Genomic DNA, 20,609 nt, shown 5'->3' on the forward strand with positions numbered 1-20,609 from the left:
AAAGGGTTAGGAAAACACTCTTCTAGAGAAACTAAAAAGTGCTGCTTATTGCTTAAGATGTTTTGCATGGTTCTGGTTCGAGTTTTCATTCGCATATTTCTGTGTTGCTTAAGACATTGATACTGCTCTAGTCAAGAGGGCAGTTTGTCCATTTGTCCAAGTCATTTAGTTGAAATAGAGACTACATTTAGTTGTTTAGACTACTTCAAATTCTACAGTGATCAAGGACAAAGAAATTAAGATGTTGTAAGTTACTGTAAAGGAACTAAAAGATATCACTGTTTTGGGGTAGAATATATCTGCTGTTTAGTTTCAAAACCCAACAGTAGGTGGCCCCATATAACTCTTTCAATTGTGATTCCTTTAACAAATCCACTAATTTACTCAACTTTATACACGATGGCTGAAAAACTGCATCTGTTGATGAATCATACACAGTTACTAACTGAACTAAAGCAAAACTGAACTGACTTGAGCTGAATAATGACACCATTGTCTTAGAGCTGCTTTACATGGCAGAATTAGTTTATTCCTTTATTTAGTTTATTACCTAAAGCTGCTCTTTATACTATCTGTTTTATAAAAAGCACTATATAAAATAAAGGTGACTTGCATCTGAAAACATGAGACTGGGTCTCTGCTCACCTATCTTGGGCCTCTGTGGGTTCTGTTCATCGGGATCTTCCAGGAAAGCTGGCATGTAGTTATTCAGATCCGACTCCTGCAAGCAGTGCACCAGGTATCTGCAGGAACACACATTATTTAGTGTCCATATATCCACCATCAAGGGCCTAAAGGAACTTCCTGAAGAATCCCACAGTAAATCTGAGACCTGGCCGCTTCACAAACCGCACAACCCGCACAAAAGCGCAGTTGTTTCAGCTGGTCATTCCAATGCTTAAAGGAAACGGAGGCGCTCCGACCACATTGTTTATGCTGAAAACCAGCCCCAGGACCATAACTCTCTCTCATACACCCAAACTACATCCCCGCCAACACAAGCCAGACCCAGAACATTCCTTACATTCAGCACATCCTGCCGCCTGATAATGGTTACAGGAACACAGTATGAACTTATTTGACAAATCACTTTTGTAATTGACCAGTTACAGTTAAATTATGTAATGATCAATTACAATTAAATGGATTGTTTTCACATGATATGGTAAATAGTCCTGAAATTTATCTAGAATGTAAATATTTAAGGTTTAAATTGCATTTTATTTACAAATATTTAATTTAAATACATACATATTTATTTTATAACATTTTATATAACAAACCTGTTTTTTAATTGAACATTTTATTTACTCTATATCTACATATTATATACACTACTTGGTTAATATATATTTATATATACACACATTGTATATTAATATGTACACATAAATACACACATATACATGGATATATTTAAGAAAAAAAATAATTATATATATATATATATATATATATATATATATATATATATATATATATATATATATATTATAAACATATATATTATATATATATATAATATAAATTATATGAATATAAATATATACATACAAATATTTTCTAAATATATACTATATTTGTGTTTCTATATACATATATGCATAATAAAATATACACAGTACACTCACATATATCATGTACCCAAAAACTTTTACTTTGGATGTGATTAATAGCGATTAATCATTGCCCAGAACTTTAAATTTTTATTTTAATAAACATATAAATTGAAAATATGTTGTATAAGATCTCAGCTCACTAGGTTTGAAACACGGGTAATGTTTATTGTAAATATGCATGTGCATGCAAACACTCACTTAAAAGCCATCTGAACCAGGTGAGCGAGGACATCCTGTGCATCTAGCGTGATGCGACTCAGATCCTTGTCCTGTTTGATGAAGTTCAGCAGCTCTGAGGCGTTAGCCATCCAGAAGGCCAGAGCCCCGGCGATGTTCTTCTGTTTCTGTAATGCACAGAGATGGGCCGTTACACACAGCTAAAGCAAAACAATCTGACGTACAAACAACAAAGAAAAGAGTTACAGCCATGAGAAGCACTGAGTAGCACTCCCGGGATAGACATGTGCCTCTGTCCAACCCTCCCGGCCTCCAACAACCAGTCACCGCGTCCAGACAGAGTAGAAATCATTCATGTGTTAGAGTTAGCTCAAGCTAGGCACGACTGACTGGGAAGCTGCGGTGACTGGTTGCTCTGGATCCCAAATCCCTGCAACACAGAGAAGGGATACACACGGTCCAGAAGCAACTGGACCTCTGTGTATACCTGCACACGTCTATCCCACGTGACGACGACAGCAACCCCCCGCCCGACCCTCCCGAATACGTCATACTGGCCACAGGACGCATCCATAAGAACAATGACGTTAACCACAGATATGAGTCAAATGAAAAGGAAATTTAAAGTTTCCAAAAAAAGCAAAAGAACATGGGGTAGTCTCTCATCCACACTGAAGTGCAGTAAGCAGAGGTCAAAAATGGAAGATGCCGCAATTAAAATGTTGCCGCAATCAGAGTTTGTTTTTAGTATCACATGGTCCAGGTTGAGTCGTAATGAGGGGTTATGAACGATTGCGTCCAGCTGTAGGAGGAGGGATTACTTAGTTGGCTTGGGTTGTTTGCTTTCTGTTATGGGGGGATAAAAGAGGCATGGAAGAAGAAGCCAAGCCGACAGATAGAACAGAGAGAGAGAGAGAAACAGGAAGAATGAGACGCCCTCCCTAGCAGTGCAAACTCCTACCTGATCACCTTCAGCAATCTCCTGTAGAGATAGTAGGTGTGGGGGAAGAGGGGGTGGGGGGACAGACATCCGACAGGACAGAGAGAGAGACTGTCAACAACAGCCATGGCATGGGACAGAATTCACAGGCATGTAAACACAGACATTCACACTCACACAGGACAGGTCACATCATCATCTTCTCACACTCACTGCTGTACGGGACGTCCAAGTCATCTAGAGCAATTTTATTTGATTTGATAATTAATGCTGAAGTGTAAAGATACAGCTGCTTTTCTGTGATGCCAAGGATGACATTTACAGATCACTAGATAAATGCTCTTTTTTAACTTCAGTAAGAAATATTTCTTAAGCACCATATCAGCTATTAAAATGATTTCTGTAGGATCATGTGACATTGAAGATTGGAGCTTCATGATGCTGAACATTCAGCTTTGCATCACAATACTACATTACGATAATATAATATAATCTAAATAATGTTACTATTTTACTGTATTTTTTGATCAAATAATGCATAATTTTTTGGTAAGCATAATATACTACTTTCAAAATATTTTTAAAATCTTTTGAACAATAGTGCTAATGTGCTTGTGAAATCATGAAAGGTTAAAAAAAAAAAAGATAACTGTCTATAATAAATAGCAATAACAAGCAGCAAATGTTTATTTTTGTTTTAAGAGAAAACTATGATTTTAAAACTATGTTAACAATCAGGATTTGACTAATGACAAACCTACTACTGAACATTTTGATATGAGTAGATAAAAAGTTACTTCAAATAACAAAGAAAAAAAAAATCCAAATATCCTAATCTCTTGCTACCGAGCCTTACATTAATTCCCTCTCTTTCTGAGATTATGTTTCTTGTTTTCTAAGTTTAGGTCCTTTAACATGTGAGGCTTAAGATTTTTGATTAACCAAAAATTCAGAAAAAGAAAATAAACATTTGAATTAATTATGACACTAGCTTTTTTTTTTTTTTTAGAGAGAGAGAGAGACAGACTGTATCCGTTTATATAAACAACAGTCTGTTTTCTCATTTTAGATGCTAAACTCAATCTGGTCTTGTAACCAGCAGTCTTTTCAATTGTTAAATGGAAGATCTATTAAAAATAAAAATAAAAAAAAAAAAAAAAAAAACTATTTGCATTTGAAAATTGCTGTCAGACTATGAGATATAAATTTTGAATACTTGGGTGGGCCACTCAAAACCTGCAGGCGCTGACCAAACAAGATAAACAAACAGAGAGCATGTGGACATCATTTCTGAACTGTAAAGAGGCGTTTATATAGTTATTTGTGGTGAGCAAATGATAGAAGTGAACATTGGCGATCCAATGAGGCCGTATGCAGTGACTTGACAGTCGAGAAGAAAGGTTTAACTTTATGCAAATAAGCAACGACTCCTCGTTCATGTTACTGTGAGCGATTTCACTGTTCTGTAGAATTTGTGCCTGGCCATAATTTGTAATCATTATCATTGAGTGTGATTCATGATTCACTGAGTTTGATTCAAGCACTGATAATCAGTCTTGTTTCATGATATTTACAAGAAGGGTTGGGATAGAGCACAATTCTTTTTTTTTTTTTTTTTTAAAGAAACTGAATACTTTTATTCAGCAAGGATGCATTAAATTGATCCAAATTGACAGTAAAGACATTTGTAATGTTACAAAAGATTTGAACTTTCTATTCATCAAAGAATCTTGAAAAAAATTATCAAAAGGCTTAAACAAATGCTTTCAATGAAAACATAACTGTTTCAAGCAGCAAATCTGCATATTATTTCTAAGGATTTCTGTAAATTACATTTTAAAACACACTCTTATAGAAAACTGAAACTTTGAATTATAATAATATGTATGTATTTTTTGATCAAATAAATGCAGACTTGGTGAGAATAAGAACTACTTTCAAATACATTAAAAAAAAAAACTTGCAGACTCCAAACGTTTAAAAACACATAATGTATATACAAAACATTTCTTCTTCCAGAGGCAACAAGAAAATTTTGTATCGAAAAAAAAAAAATTAATAAATTTAAAATATCAATATCGCAACTTGGTGACAATCAGAAGCTGTTGAACCATGGGCTGCTGGGAAAATATGGTGCATGAATCAGGTAAAACAAGGCACAGAGACACACACTCTAACACACACACACACGTACAGACATCCACATACAACAAACACAGGGGAACACTGAGTGCAGTAATGTTTTAGCAACGTGTTTGCTGAGGGCAATGACCTGAATCGATGAAGCAGAGTGAAACAAGCTTTAACACTACAACTACAAAAGCATGTATAATGTAACTTCACAGACAAATCTCTACATCAGAGCTACAGCGATATCTCTAAAGTATAAATAATACAGTTATAATATAATAAAGTCACAACTTTCACTGTAAAAAATTATTCAGATCAATAATTACTATCAGAAGATTATTCTAGTAAAAATGGCCAACACCCCACCTGGATAACTCCTTCCATCATGCTCACCATCTTGTTGACAATGGCAATGACCTTGTGCGTTCGCTCAGAGGGGCTGATGTCGGGCCGGTATTGGCTGGACATGACGTAGCGGCAGGTCATGTACAGCACATAGGTGGGAGACAGCTTGAAATGCACCGTTGAGCTGTTGGTGTAGTGTAATGATGGCAGACAGGAAGGCATCCTCGGCTACATGGGGGAATCATGGGATAGAGAAAGCAGCTCTGATGAATGATGTTAGCATGTAAATTTAATTTACCATTAAAGTTGCACATGCATGTTTTGTTTTTTTTTGCCTTTCACCTGAGTTGTAAACTCCACGTTACTGATCATCACGCTATATTATAGCTCACAGTGAAAAGCATGTGGAAACATCTACTGTAGTATAATAGTTCATTACAACCAGAATTCCATTTTGCAAAGTATACGTGTTGTTTGAAAACATGTATGTAGATATATTTTTATAAGCTGCTCAGCTATATCAGATTTGAAGACTGAAACTAAAATAACACATACAAACAACACAGCCATAACATAAACATAAAGACATAACACAACAAAACAAACCACAACACATTTTATAATGCAACATACCTATATCACATCATAACACAAAACATGACTGTCATGACACATAACACTCATAACATAACACCGCAAAACCATAACATTTCAAAACATATAAACACATAACATGACACCACATATTACCATAACAACACATAACATATTTCATAACTCAACAGATAATATGAGATATAACATGACGCATAAGACACAACATACAACCACAAACATAAAAGTACAACACATAACAGGAGTTTGTCATCTTATTTTGTGATGCTTTGAGCTAAATAGGAAAACTGTAAATGTAGAAATGCGAATGAAACATATAGTGGGTGATTATCTGCTCTGGGGTTTTGATATGCCAAGCGGTACTAGGCCTCAGTCCATCCATGCATCTACACAAAAGGAAACTGCTGGCTTTCTGGCATAATACTCACTCCTGCCACCTAATGGCATGGTTGGGACAATTAAATATTCTATTATCATTTCGGCATTTTTTTTTTTTTGTTCTGGATTTCCGATATTTGGACAGACAAAATTTTTTAAATTACAATATAATTTATCTTGAACTGACTTAATGATAAAAACCAGTTTTTTTTAGCAGTCATCAATAATTCCCATCCACTGATCTATGAGGCAGCAAACCATGCGATTTTCTATAATTAGCTGGCTGTTTTGCTTTATAATCAGCAGAGAGCCAGTAAAAGAAACTACAAAGGCATTAACCAGGTCAAGTGGAAATACTATGTTGTGTCTGCAACACCCGGCAAAAAAACCAATGACAAAACATGAAAACAAACAGAACATTAAAAAAGCCGCCACACACCAGACAACTCACATGACCCAGTTTTAGATCAGATCGCTGAAATTAAACCAGCACAGATCAATTGGTTTTGCTTTGCACATGGATGTGGTACTCACAGTTTTCCCTGAACTCGATGCTGGCCGGCAGAATGAGTTCTGGGCCATCCTGGGACCTGCGGGGAAAGAATTGTTGCTCGATGAACCATTTGAGATAGGACAGATTGACACACTGTCTACAGACCGCCCACCGCTCTAGAGACCCTGCTCCTGTCCTGCCGTACAACATCCTGTCCACAGATGCCAAACTGTGCTGTGTGTGTTTGAATGAGCATTCTCATATTCACGTGGATTATTGATGACAAGACTGAAGCCAGTGAGCGGAGCGGGCATCAGGTGTCTCAGGTTCATCACAGAGGAAGAGTGTTAGGTTACATATAGAAACCGTGTACCCGGTCACCCGACTCCATAGAGACCTCTCACTGACTGACAAGCTGACGTGTCACAAAAACCTGCTGCTTACGGACAGAGAATGGTAACTAGCATGTGCAATTGCTTTCGGCATCCAATAACATACATCATTTGTTTTTCCCCCCCCACATTTTCTACTCTGTCTGCAGAGGAAAATCCACAGAATTCTTAATATGCATTCTACAAAGATCATCCTAATAAAAATAATAAATAAAACAATTATCAATAATATACGATATTGTGAAAAATATAGGGTAGGATCAAAATTACTTAATAAAAAAGAATAAACATTCCACCTTTATATTTTAATTTAAAAATTGTAAAAAATAAAAGGTGTTAATAAAATAATAATAATTATTTCTTAAAATTAAAGTAATTGCGATTTTTTTACCGTAAAATAATAATAACTAAATAATTTAGTATCATATAATTAACAAACTAACTACTTAAATACTTTCTAAAAAAAAATGCCGCAAAAGCGCCAAGGCTTTTACTTTGTTCATTATTCATTATACATTAATAAAAATATTGAGTGATTTCTCCAAATTTCTTTTGGAACATTATGAACCCAACCCCACAGTTGGCTTTTATTTTCTATATGCCATGATTCTATAGAAAAATACATAATAAACAAACGTGTTTTGAAATTAAATAACGTAAAATCGGTTAATAATGCCATCACTCAATTTATTTGGCAAAATAATAATCAAAATAATTACATCAAAATAAATTTAAATATATCAAATTAACCCCCCAACCACACAAAAAAAAAAATTACATTTTACATTGAATGTCAAGGGGCTAATATTATAATACCAAACACAGGCATTTTTGCAAAAGTCTGATAGAAATAAAACAGAACCCTAAAGGCTGACAACGTCAAGACATTTAAGGGTCGATACATTTAAACAAAATCCTAGTATCAAACTGAATAAAAAACCATATAACCTTGTTTTCCCTTTTCTTCTGAATTAACATGAATTAATTGGGCGTTAAATATTTTTAAATGGTTTATGGCCTCAAACAATCTCAATTTGGCCCAAACAAAAAAAAGAAAAAGCACACAGTGTCAACGAATCAATTCTATACCTGGCCCGCATGGTTTGTTAAAAAGTCCTGCTGTTGCGCTCCGCTTAATCATGGTTTTCTCACAGTCACCAGGCTCTTTTTCAAACTGTTTTCGCTGGTGCCGCTTCCATCTCCAACTATCCCGGAGCTCTGAAACCACTCAAATAATCCGCATCATATACAAAACACACAAAAACATGCACAGAGATCTGAAAGGCAGGCACAGCAAATGTGGCAACCCGACTGCTGTCTTTAGGTAGAGCAGCAGCCACCCAATGGATCGAACGTTCCCTGCATCCTCCTGAAGGTCAAACGGGCGTCCTCTGGTAACACTTCCTGGATACAGAGTAGACAAACAAAAAAATGGGGTGGTAGGAGTTAATCATTTCATTTCAGCAAGATGACAAGGAAGTAAACAGTATCAGTGGGCCAAACAAACAGACCACACACTAATATAATCACCTGTCGTATGCTCTAAAACAACACAATTACATAAAACCTGAGCTGAATGGAAAGTCAAACAAAAGCAAAAAAGCAAGCGGGCGGGCCCACAGCCTGATGAACACACCAGATACATTGGTGTGTGTTTATGAGCACAGAACTCGCAGACAAACGAATAACACGCCGTCATATTCTGACTCAATCTAAGATGAATTAGGCAACCCCACAGCCTAAACATACAGCCACAACAGTGTTTTGTTAACAAAATACAACAACCTGTAAAGTAACAAAATTACAAAGGCTCACTGGTTTTCCAGCTCTTTGGGGTTCATATGTAGAGGACAGTAGTATATTCAGGTGAATCATCTATACGTGGCAGCTTGGGGAGTCATTTTTCCATGAGAGTCATTTAATTACTTTCCAGCTAGAAACACTTTACATATTAAAAAAACCATGTTGTAATATTACATTTTGGATAATCCAAGTGAATTGAATAACTTTACAAATGAAAAAGTACAGTACTTTTAAAGGGAACTTGATGGACTTCAAACCAAAAGACATGATTATACTGATAATAAATTAAGCTTGGCAACAATGTGGAAAACAGCTTTTAACATTATGTAACTCCAAAAAAAACAAGTAACATTACAAAATGTAGATTTCTGAACCTATTAAGCCCAAAAAAAAACAGCCTGTATTGTGATGTATTAATGCGACAAGTGACAATTGGCAACCACAAACAACTTAATTTCTTAAATTCAAAACATGCCCTGCTCTGAATTTTTTCTCTCTCTTACCATGCAAATCAATCAAACTGTCCCTAAATCACTGATAGTGATCAAAATGATACCTGAACATTTCAAGCTTTGGGCCATCACAGGAATAAATGACATTTAACAAACAATAAATTTAAAAGAGCAAACAATCATTTTAAAAAAATTTTGGGTTAAGGGCAAATATTTGTGTTTTTACATTATTTTCTAAGACACAAAAATTGCAGGGCGCCTTGATGAGAGCAAGAAACCTTTTTTTTTTTAAATTGCTAACTACCCATCCCAAACTTTCGAAAAGGGAGAAGTAGCGCATATAGACTACTATTCTTTGCATTTACCCTGCAGTATGAAAAAAACATGCCATCCAGCGCCTACATGGCGTCCACATAACACAACAATTAAACAGAATCAGATATTACAAGGACTGAGACATCAGCAAAGCAATCCATGTGGGGCCGTGCTGTAATCCAGCAAAAAACCAGGACATCAGATTAGAGACATCTGCTTACCTACCGCCACAAACACTTTCAACAAGGAGAGCAGTAATAAGGAGACGTCAACAACACAAATCAAGCAGGAAAGGAACCTAACTGAACCTAGACATTATGACGAATGGCCTGAAATGAACGCAGATTTAATTTTTGCATATGTCCACATGGCATGTCAATAGGATGCACATGGGATTACTTTGCATTAAAAGTTGTGTTAAAAAAACCTCAGAAACCCCAAAACAAGAAACAGGAATTAAATTCTAGAAAAACTTAAAAGAAGCTAAACCAGGAGAAAATGTTCACTAACAACAAACAAAGTCCATAATAACAAAATAAGAATAAACTATTACTAATGAGAGGGCTGGGAAAATTAGTGTATTATACAATTAATGTGGACCTGTTCAAACAACATTAAAATGAATGCAATCAATGTACTGTAGAAACATTTTTTCCCTTCCATATCCTGAGGCTATGCTGTTTTTCCCCACTTTTCACACAAACAATAAACGTATGAATCCATATATATTATGTTACATTATATTATATTATATTATCATTTGGGGATTTTTTGAAACCAAAGAAATTAATACTTTTATTTAGCAAAAATGTAATCTATTTGATCAGAAATGACAGTAAAACGAAATAGGTATGTTACAAAAGATCTCTTTTTTTAAAAAATGCTGTACTTATGAACAGTATCATGCTTTAAAAAAATCTTGTTGACCCCAAACTTTTGAATGGTAGTGTATGTGAATGTGTGTGTATGCATTTGTATACACACACACACACACACACACACACACACACACACACACACACACACACACACACACACACACACACAATCAACCAATATTACCATTAAAAACACAGGTTTCTGAACAAACCTACAATAGTTTAATTAACGTTAAAAAAATGTTTTAATTAGCATTTTATGATTAGATAAACAAAAACACGGCACTGTTAATAGTTTTGCTTTATAACAAACAAGCACAACAAATCTTCATAGTCACCTGATAACTCAAGTGAAGCGTTTATGCTCCATGAAACACGTGTAAAATGTGGATGAACTCACTCAGGACAGCTCTACACTCCTCTTGCTCCTGTCTGATATGTTTAACAGCGGAGTACAGTGAAGAGTGTGTGTGTGTTGGTGGGAAAGCGTCACTACACTCCGCCCTGTCTCAAAACACACTGTTTCTCTCTGAAATGACACTGGGACACACCCCTCTCCAACCCACACTGATCAGATTATAGAGTCTCTCAGCGCCTGTGGCCAACATAACCTTCCACTCACCCTCTCCGGGTCACTCTCCCAGCCTCTTTTCCAACAGTTCCTCACAGTAAAGGCTGCATTTAACACTAGAAATCTGACAGGGACGGTCACTGCAGAGAAAATCCACATGCAAAACCTGAAAAACTCCTGTTGCCATGGCAGCAGAGCATCCCATAACACAACTCGCACTGGTCGTTCAGAGAGACACCAGAGAGTTAAACACACATGCATCATAAAGTGAGAACAAAACAAACCAGAACACGCAAGCAAGACACTTAGACATTGAAATACTGCCATCTAATGGCTCCACAAGTACAGAACACCTCATAAGCAACTGTGTGTTTTCTCCACTTTTGAAGAATTTTGACATCAACTTATACTGTTTATTAACCTTTCTTGCACCACAAAGAGCCATTATTACGTTATTTCATAATCACTTTCAAGTGTCACTCCATCTCTTGGAACTAAACCATCGGTTTTTGCTACTGTACCTTTAAGATTACTATTTTCACCGACCCTCTTTCACACCAGATACTGGGGTCAAACGTAATTAATTATCTGCTCTGTTCCTGTGACATGTGTAAAACTGTGTCTGTAAATAACCTGCATATCACTAGAGCTCTTAAAGCCCTGAATTAAAACTTCAAAAAAACTTTCTATTAAAATCACAAAATCCTGAAAAAATATGACACAATAAACAGGCTCTCCTAAACTGTCCCTTAAATGTAGCACTGAAAAGTTGTTAGATCAATTTAGGTGAAATGGCATCATACAAATGATTCATCTGAATCAAGTGATTTAAAAGAATGATTCACGATCCATTCCATGATCTGCAGAAGTCAGAGTTGGTTTATACTTATTTTTATAGTTAAAGGTGGCTGTTCAACATGTTTTTGACTCTGATATAGAAACTAAAGTGTTTTTCATAGTTTGTGTTAGTTGATTTTAGTATCAATCACCTATTACATTCTCATGCTGTCATCCAAGCTAAGATCCTTTTATAAAGATATTAAATATCTTCAATGTACTTAGCTACTTTTTTGTTAGTAGCTTTAAATACAGCTAATGACTTCTTTTTTTTTTTTTTTTTTTTTAAGTAGCTTGGCAAGCTATAGTTTTCAAAGAAGCTTCCCCATCACTGTGTTCTAATGTTACACAGTACAACAGATGGCTCATTGTGCTACGCTGCCACAGCTGGTCAGTAAGGGATCAGACAATTGTATGAGTTCAAATCTTTCTGGACACACTCAATGTGATTCGTATCAGGTTATATTTGCTTTTCAGCTCTTTTTGGGTAAAAAATAAATATGACTCACCCTGATTTGTGTCTGCCCTTCAGCATGGGCCCTGGGTCTCTACTGGACATGCTGCCTGGTCATAGCTGGGGTCTACGAATTTGAAGACGTGAGTGGCTCCGAAGCTGGAGCGTCACGCCGCTGGCGCAGCAAACCGTAGTGTCGGAGATCCGCTGTCCATCCACGAACGTCTCAGCGTCCAAACTGACAGGGGTCACGGTCACAAGCCCTTCCGCATGCATCAGGTCACAGTGGTGAGGCAGAATCCCAGGCCCAAACAGCTGCGGTGCGACAAAATCAGGGATGTGTTTTTAAAACGTATTTTCACCATTCACACTCTTCTTCACTACTTCGCTGAAAATGTCATCTTACTTGAATGTTTCCATCTTCACTTCGTTCAGATCCGACCTCAGTGACGCTGTGCTGAAGTCTGTAAAGTTTGGGTTTATCCCTGGAGTCTGAGCCATCTGCAGAGCAGCCACAGAGCAGTGAGACACACACGTTGTGCGTTTGTCTGCATTTCACTCACACTCGATTCAAAACACAAGCATTCTTGCACAACTCATTAGTGTCACTTCTGTGCTTTGGGCCATGTAATTAAGAATATGTAAAACTATGTTTCTAAATTCGTCTAGTCAATGGGCTAACTAAACTACTGTGCAATTAGGCTGTTTTCCATCCTGAACTTAAAGACGCAACTCCTCCGAGAGGGTTTTTTCCAGGGTTGTACAGTATGCTAATTAAAGCACTGACACTAAAAATACACCACCGTTCAAAACCTCAGTGAGAAATTAATACTTCTATTCAGCAAGAACGCATTAAAATGATAAAAAAGGGGACAGTTATAATGTAACAAAAGAATTAAAGAAGTAAATGTTATTCTCCTGAACTTTCTATTAATCAAAGAAACCAGAAAAATGTATCAACATTTATCATTTATTACAGACATTTATCATTTTTTCACATTCTTAATAATAAGAAATGTTTCCTATGCAGCAAATCAACATATAATAATGTTTTCTGAAGCATCACGTGACACTAAAGACTGGAGTAATGATGCTGAAAATTCAGCTTTTCCATCAGAGGAATTAACTGCATTTTAGAAAATATGTAAATAATAATAATAAAAAAAAAAGGTAAAATTTCACAATATTACTGTTTATTGTACTTTTGATCAAATAAATGTAGCCTTGCTAAGCATAAGAGACTTTTCAAAAACATAAAAAAAAAAATCTTACTGACCCCAAACTTTAGAATGGTATTGTATATAAATACTGACCTCACTAATCAACTAGTTGGTCATTAAATGGCTAGTCATCCCTCGTGACATATCCTTACTAATAATCATCAAATACCTTCCATGAACACTGAGCAAAAACATAGACACTTCTGCTATCCGAAATTGGAATTTGATCAGAATTCTTAGAACTTGCTGAGAAACAATGAACTTTAATAGGAAATCCTGGGTTGTAAATGATGATGGGATGGTTAGGTTTGTATTAAAATTCTTAGATTAGTGAGATGATTGGCAATTAGGAGTTGTAAGCAAAATGCAAAGCACAGACAGTAAAAGAAGGGAATAAGGCTTAAAATATGACATTGTGTCAAAATATCTTCATAATACTGATGTTAGAGCACCGTTTGTATATATTTTGGGAAAAGTATATTTTCCAGTCGACAAAACCCTGAGACAGCCTAGGCGACTTATAGTTATTTTATGACACTTTGTTAAATCAAAAATACAGACTTTTAGGCAAGGATCTCTTACCATGAATACACTGTAAATAATACCCTATGATATTTACACTTACGTAAGAGTCTAAGTGGGGAATGCTGGGAAACTTTGTACCAATACAAGGAACAATAGGGCCCTTCGCACCGCAGGAACCTTTTCATAGTACCAGAAACTAATTGTGGAACTACCCACTTTTGGGCGTTTTCGCACCATAGGAAACTGGGTGCAATTTTAGCACCGGACTGGCTTTTTCAAGAACCAAATTAAGCTCCTACTCCAGAGGAGGGTCTAACCAGCACAACTGGTACTACCCGTGAAGTAAGGTAGACATTGATTGGCCAGATGCTACGAAAACGCCCTCATCCGCCATGATTTAAAACACTGTGTAACATACTGTAAACATTGTATCAACTTATTTACCAAGTATGACAAACAGCGATAAATATATGGAGACTGAAGTGCAGGCACTTGTAGCAAATATACTGTAGCACTGCCAGTTGTCGTTGGAGATTCTTAGTCCTGCTTTCCATTCTTTCAATCGCTTTACGTATACGTCAACATTCCATGTCCATTATTGTGAAACCCACGAGACAACAAAAACACAGCTCCGATCACAGCGTCCTCCTTCCTCCTGTTGTTAAAGTTGTTCTTCTTTGCTTTCATTGTTGAATACCATGCACAAATGACATCGCTGTCGACCGGCTTACGTCACGTCCTAGTACACACTCTCGGTGCGAATGCAACCCTTTAAATGGTACTGGGAAACAGTTCACGCAAAATCGTCCCAGTACTTCAGTACTGTACATTTAGTTCTGGAACTAAAGTGGTGCGAAAGGCCCTAAGGTGCTATAAAACTATATGCTTTACCAGAAAGTACCACATCCATCTCCTCTTGTGCCAACAATTTGACCACATAACTGCACACATTACTTTTAGGGCACAAAAACACCAAGTAGGTCAGTGAGTTTTCATTTTTGCAGAAGTGTTTTTATAGCTTCTCTTTCGGAGCGTGTGAGAGAGAGAGAGAGTAGAGCTGGGGGAGGGTGGGATGTGCAGGCTGGTTTGTGTTACCTTCATGATGACGGTAGTAGTAGGCATAGTGACTCCCTCGCCCTAGGATGGGACACATGCACAGGAGCCAGGAGCAGACAGAACGGCGGGACACACACCGACACACGCCAACAAAACGCCAGAGAGAGAGAGAGAGAGAGAGAAAAAAAGCGAGAGTGATACAGAGAGAGGAAAAGCCAAAGAGTACCAAACGCAGCAAGAAAGAGAAAAAAGCGCCGTAAGCAAGTGGTTCAGTCTGTCAGCTGACACACACTCCAGAGAGGAGTGAATATGTCAATCAAATCTCAATTTCCAAGGCCCAGAGAACCCTCACGACCAATACTACACCATATCTACATCGGACAACAGCACGTCACAATATGACAAAACCATAATTCTCCCATTATAATCAACAAACAGTCTACACTAGAAGCAATTTGGCTAAGGATTGTGCAGTTTCTTTTTTTTTTCGTGAAAGTGTAAATCAATAATTTGATTTGGTATGACTTGTGTATTTATTTTAAAAAAATACTAAAAAAAAAATAATATAAAAGTACTTTATGAGTATTTTATTAAGTATTTTTCTTTCCTCTCTATATATTCTAAAACAATATAATGTAATATAAAATAAAAAAATAATAATAAATGATATAAAATAACGTTAACTGAGTATATAATCATTTAAAAATAATGTAATATACTGTAATATAAAAACATAAGACTTGTTTACATACATTAATACATAATATATATAAATATATAAAGTATATTTAGTATAATAAAAATAGTATAATAGTATATTAAACAAACAATTTGGTATATAAAGTATAATATTAAATAAAGAAATTATTAAAGTTTTATTAATATTAAAATATATTATAATATCATAGTATTTATTATGTAATACATAAAACTGAATAAATACATAGTACATAGTATATTATTAAATAGAAAAGTCAAAATTAATAATATCAAATAATATACCATAAAATAATATTTAAACAAAATAAATTGCTTATTATTAAACAAAAAATAATATACAGTCATTTAATATAACAACAATATAATACAGATAAAGTTCGTAGAAATTACTTAAATGTTTTTATATTATAAAAATATCTCATGCAAAGTACAATTGTTTTTTGTTGTAAATAAAATAAAAGTCACCCAATGAATTGTTCCTGAAGTTATCATTGATTGGTTAGTGAACTTTTGAAGTGAGCTTTCATTGTAGACAGCCTTTTTTGTCTATGCAATGCGACGTTGGTTGCCTCTAGTATAGATACAGTGTCATTACACATCAGGAGAGTTCCTGCTCAACTCTTTGCGGTTAAAAAGCATTGGTTATAAATGCAGTGACAGGGTTACTTGTGGCCGTAGCAGGGGGAGGAACAGTATGCAAGAAGCAGTTAGACTGAGAGACAGTGTTAGTGAGGGTCAGATCTAGATGATGTGAATTTTCAAGTCTAAAAAAAACAACTTGAGTGAAACTAAGGTATATTTAAGGGATCTCACTAGTTGACTCTACAGTGGTCCAGATACTGAACTCATCTGTTGGCCATAGCTCTACTCATGTGTGAATGTCAGCGGGCAATCAGTGGGCCGCTCTTCACAGCTGTCACATCAGTGCAACTGAAACTCCAGTGCAGGCTTACATCAACACGACTGATCCAGGAACAGCTCTGCTAGCATTCAATGACTCTGCTTCTGCTCTAAAGTTCCTGGAAAGAGGATGTCCTGTTATAGTATATGTTTGTGTGTGTCACCTGGGCTCAGTTCAACCAGGTAGGGCAGTTTCTCTGGAGGAATGGATCCGTGAGGCGGCCCCATCCTGTTTGGTCGGGTTTACGTCCTTTCCTTGGTGCGTAGTCTGGAGGACGCTTTTTTTTCAGCTGGAATACTAAGGCCTCTGTGAAATTGACATAGTAGCACATTAAAGTCAACAGGGGGCGGTATAACATGGTGTAAATGAGAGGCTCATGTCTTATACTTATTCAAATACTTTAAGCATGTAAAAAATAAGGCATAAATAATATAAAATGTATCTAAACTACAGTTCAAAAGTTTGGGATCAATAAGATTTATTCTTTAAAAAAAAAAATCTTCTGAGCAAGGATGCATTTAATTAAATTTCTTTTTTTTTTAAAGAAGAAGAATCCTAAAAGAAAAGAAGACTTGTTTCCACAGAAATATTAGGGAACACATTTTCAAAACTGATAACAAAAAAATATTCTTGAGCACCCAATCAGCATATTAGAATGATTTCTGAAGGATCGTGTGACATTGAAGACTGGAGTAATGATGCTGAAAATTCAGCTTTGCATCACAGGAATAAATTAGATTTAAATATAAAACAGTTCTTCTAAATCGCAAATATTTCACAATATTACTGTTTTTTTACTGTATTTTTATCAAATAAATGTAGTCTTTGAGCTCAGAAAAACTTTTTGAAAAACATCAACACCAAACTTTTGAAACATGTTCCAAAAAGCTCCAGAATTTGTCCAAAAATTAGCTTAAGAAATGGCATGTGGCTGACCTTTATCGCTTGTCCAGTCTCTGAGGATCTGCAGAGGGCAATCTGTGTCGTCTAGTATGGCCTCCTTCACTGGTTTATCATTTACATGAATCACCTGCACAAAGCAAACATGCACACACTTTTCAGAGTCTTAAAAAGGCAACTTTTTTTTACCCAACAAACTAAAGCTTGACTTCTTTGGCAGAGCATGCCAATATTTCACAGTGCGCACTCCAGGCAGGCATTAGACACCTGTTTTAGTGACAGGTACACACTCCCTGTGCCATGATTTAACAGCAGCTTTATGGACGAGCTGTGTATGTAATTAATATTGGCCAGAGTGATGGGAGAGGATATTACAATGCCACAGAAACTCTCGGTGTGATTGGCTGAGACGGCGTCTGAAAAGAGCTGGTGAGCAACAGCGATGTTTGCCATTCGCTGACAGCAGATTAGACCGGCCACTTCAAGCACTTCCTGCTCTCCTCCTCTACACTTCCTCCTCATCCCCACATCTCTCAGTGCAGTGCTAAACGTGCGCAGGCGGGGGGGCACCTTACAACTGCACAATTCAATTACTCTCAGCAGAGGTGAAGCAGATGTCAGCTCCTGGCTTTAATCTGGAAGACAGATCGTGCAGAGGCCTGATTTGATCACAAGAGGAGGAGGAGGGGTCCACGGAGAGAGCCGGACACGCCAGAGACATTCAATCAGCTTTATAACTCTACAGCACACCCACATGGTGTTCTGAAGAAACTTACACAGATTTCCACAGAACTGAAAGGTCCATTGTTAATGATTATTTTACATGCCCTATGTTCATCAGTTCATCCATCCTGCAGATTTTAAAAACACTTTCTGACAGAGCTGCATTTATCATAGGAAAGTACAACTCACTGAAAGCATTTGAAAACTCACACCGTGTTAAACCCCACCTGGGCAATGCAGTAATCTCTGGGATTTTCCTTCTCCAGTCCCGTATTTCTCCAGAGCCTCGGCCACAGCAAAGTCCGCCATATCAGTAGTTGAGAGCAGGATGGTCTTGTAGGGAATGTTTGGCTTCAGACTATCAGCGTAGATCCTCAGAGTCCCTCCTGAAAGAGAGAGATTGTGTGAAACTAATAAACTAATAGTGTAGCTTTAATCATTAATTAATCAGATGATACCTGGCTTTTCAAGATTACTAAAATTGGCTGATAATAGAAGAGAATTAAGAACTAATAGTTCAGATTAGTGGCCAATTTATCAGAACTGGCTGATAATCATGCCCATTAACTCCATGCACAGCTACCTTGTGTCAGATCCAATGAAGGCAGGCTGATATAATGGCAAGGCCTTTATTGATGGCCTAGTAAATGAATTATAAATATTTAGGGTACCAGCATTAGCACAGAAAATATTCCTCTTAAAACAACATCCTATGTTCTGAATTTTGGCTGTGTCCAATGTAGGTTGAAGGACTTTATTAGTATGGCAGCACACAGCGTGAGAACTCAAACATCCCCAACACTGGGACCTAAACCCAGCCGCGTGCTCGACTAAGCCTCTTTAACCAGTTCACACACTGCTTAACTCTTACCGGACGGGGTGAATGTGATGAGTAACTGGAAGCCTTTCTACGTGTGTCACGTTAAGGATTTGCCTCTGGTCTAAACCCTCGGCTACAGACATGCGTTATTATCCTGATTACATAAGCTTGGAAAATCTAAATATCCGTGTCTGTCCAGGACAGAGAGGCTATTTTAGGCGTCAGTGTGAACAGAGCTTAGAAATAAAGTTTTATGTTGAGGTCTGGAATGGTTTTCCACTTGAAAGTAGGTGGTTCATTGGCAGAAAGTCCCAACAAGTGCAATGGAGTTGCCAGGGCTCTGGTTTAGTGCTCTCTTTATATAATTACAGTTTTCACTGCCCCATGGAGACAAACTGCTGACATCATAGCCTATTTTACATGAAAAAAATACAAATACTAAGCTATTTTTGCACCAAACAGTCTCTAGACACACATATAGAGCAATAAAATTAGTCTATTTATCTTCCAGAAAAAGCTCAATGACCATAGATTTTTAATTCTTACAATGCACCAAAATTAAATGTGCACAGTTATAATATGCTCATGTCTGTGTCCTGTTCTGAATGAACTACTTTTGTAATTTGGTTTCCATATATGATCATAAGAATTCCATATGCAAATATTCTCTGTTATGATTGGCTAGGCTCTTTGCATGTGGAATGATAACAAAGCCTCCTACTAAATAATCACTTAGGAGTTCATATGTAGATCTGGGCAGTTGTATGTCAGTGTAGATTATGTCGATGTATTAAAGGCACACAAACCTGAGTCCGGTCGACCGTCTCCACTGCGGAATTCTTGCATCCTCTTCTCCAGCTTCTGCTGTCGTCTCCTCTTCATCACCACCTCAGGGTTAGAAATGGTCCTTGTGAAACTGGTCTCTGGCATGTCTTTATATACTTCAGCAGCCAATCTGGAGTTCTCTCTAGCAGAAAGAGGAACAAAAGTAAGTCAATTCTACATAAAGAGAAAACCAAAAAAAAATCCTTTCACGAATAACTAAGGCAAGAGACACAAAAAAAAATGAATGGATTTAGTTTTAAAAAATGCTCTTATTATTTCCCTTTTAAAAGGACTATTGCCTTTATGTGCATGTCTATCATACAAGCCCAATTAGTTGATACTCCTCACCCATCCTCGCGGTTCAGTGTGTGATCGTCTCCATCTGGAATTCTGGAAAAGGCCTCCTTCTCCCTCTTCTTCTTTTTCTCTTCTTCTCCTTCTTGGACAGTGTTCTTTTGAAGTTCTGGATCACCCCCTCCTTCTCTTTCTCAGGGCCATTTGTCAGTGTTCTCTGGTGGAG

The 20,609-nt window shown here is 36.8% G+C and overlaps 1 pseudogene; it reads right to left on the reverse strand.

Moving 5' to 3' along the window:
* LOC109052626 overlaps positions 1–20,609 on the reverse strand; it is a 110,101-nt pseudogene that overhangs the window by 37,138 nt on the left and 52,354 nt on the right.

The sequence above is a fragment of the Cyprinus carpio genome, chromosome B20 (genome assembly GCF_018340385.1).
Source record: "Cyprinus carpio isolate SPL01 chromosome B20, ASM1834038v1, whole genome shotgun sequence".
Lineage (NCBI taxonomy): Eukaryota > Metazoa > Chordata > Actinopteri > Cypriniformes > Cyprinidae > Cyprinus > Cyprinus carpio.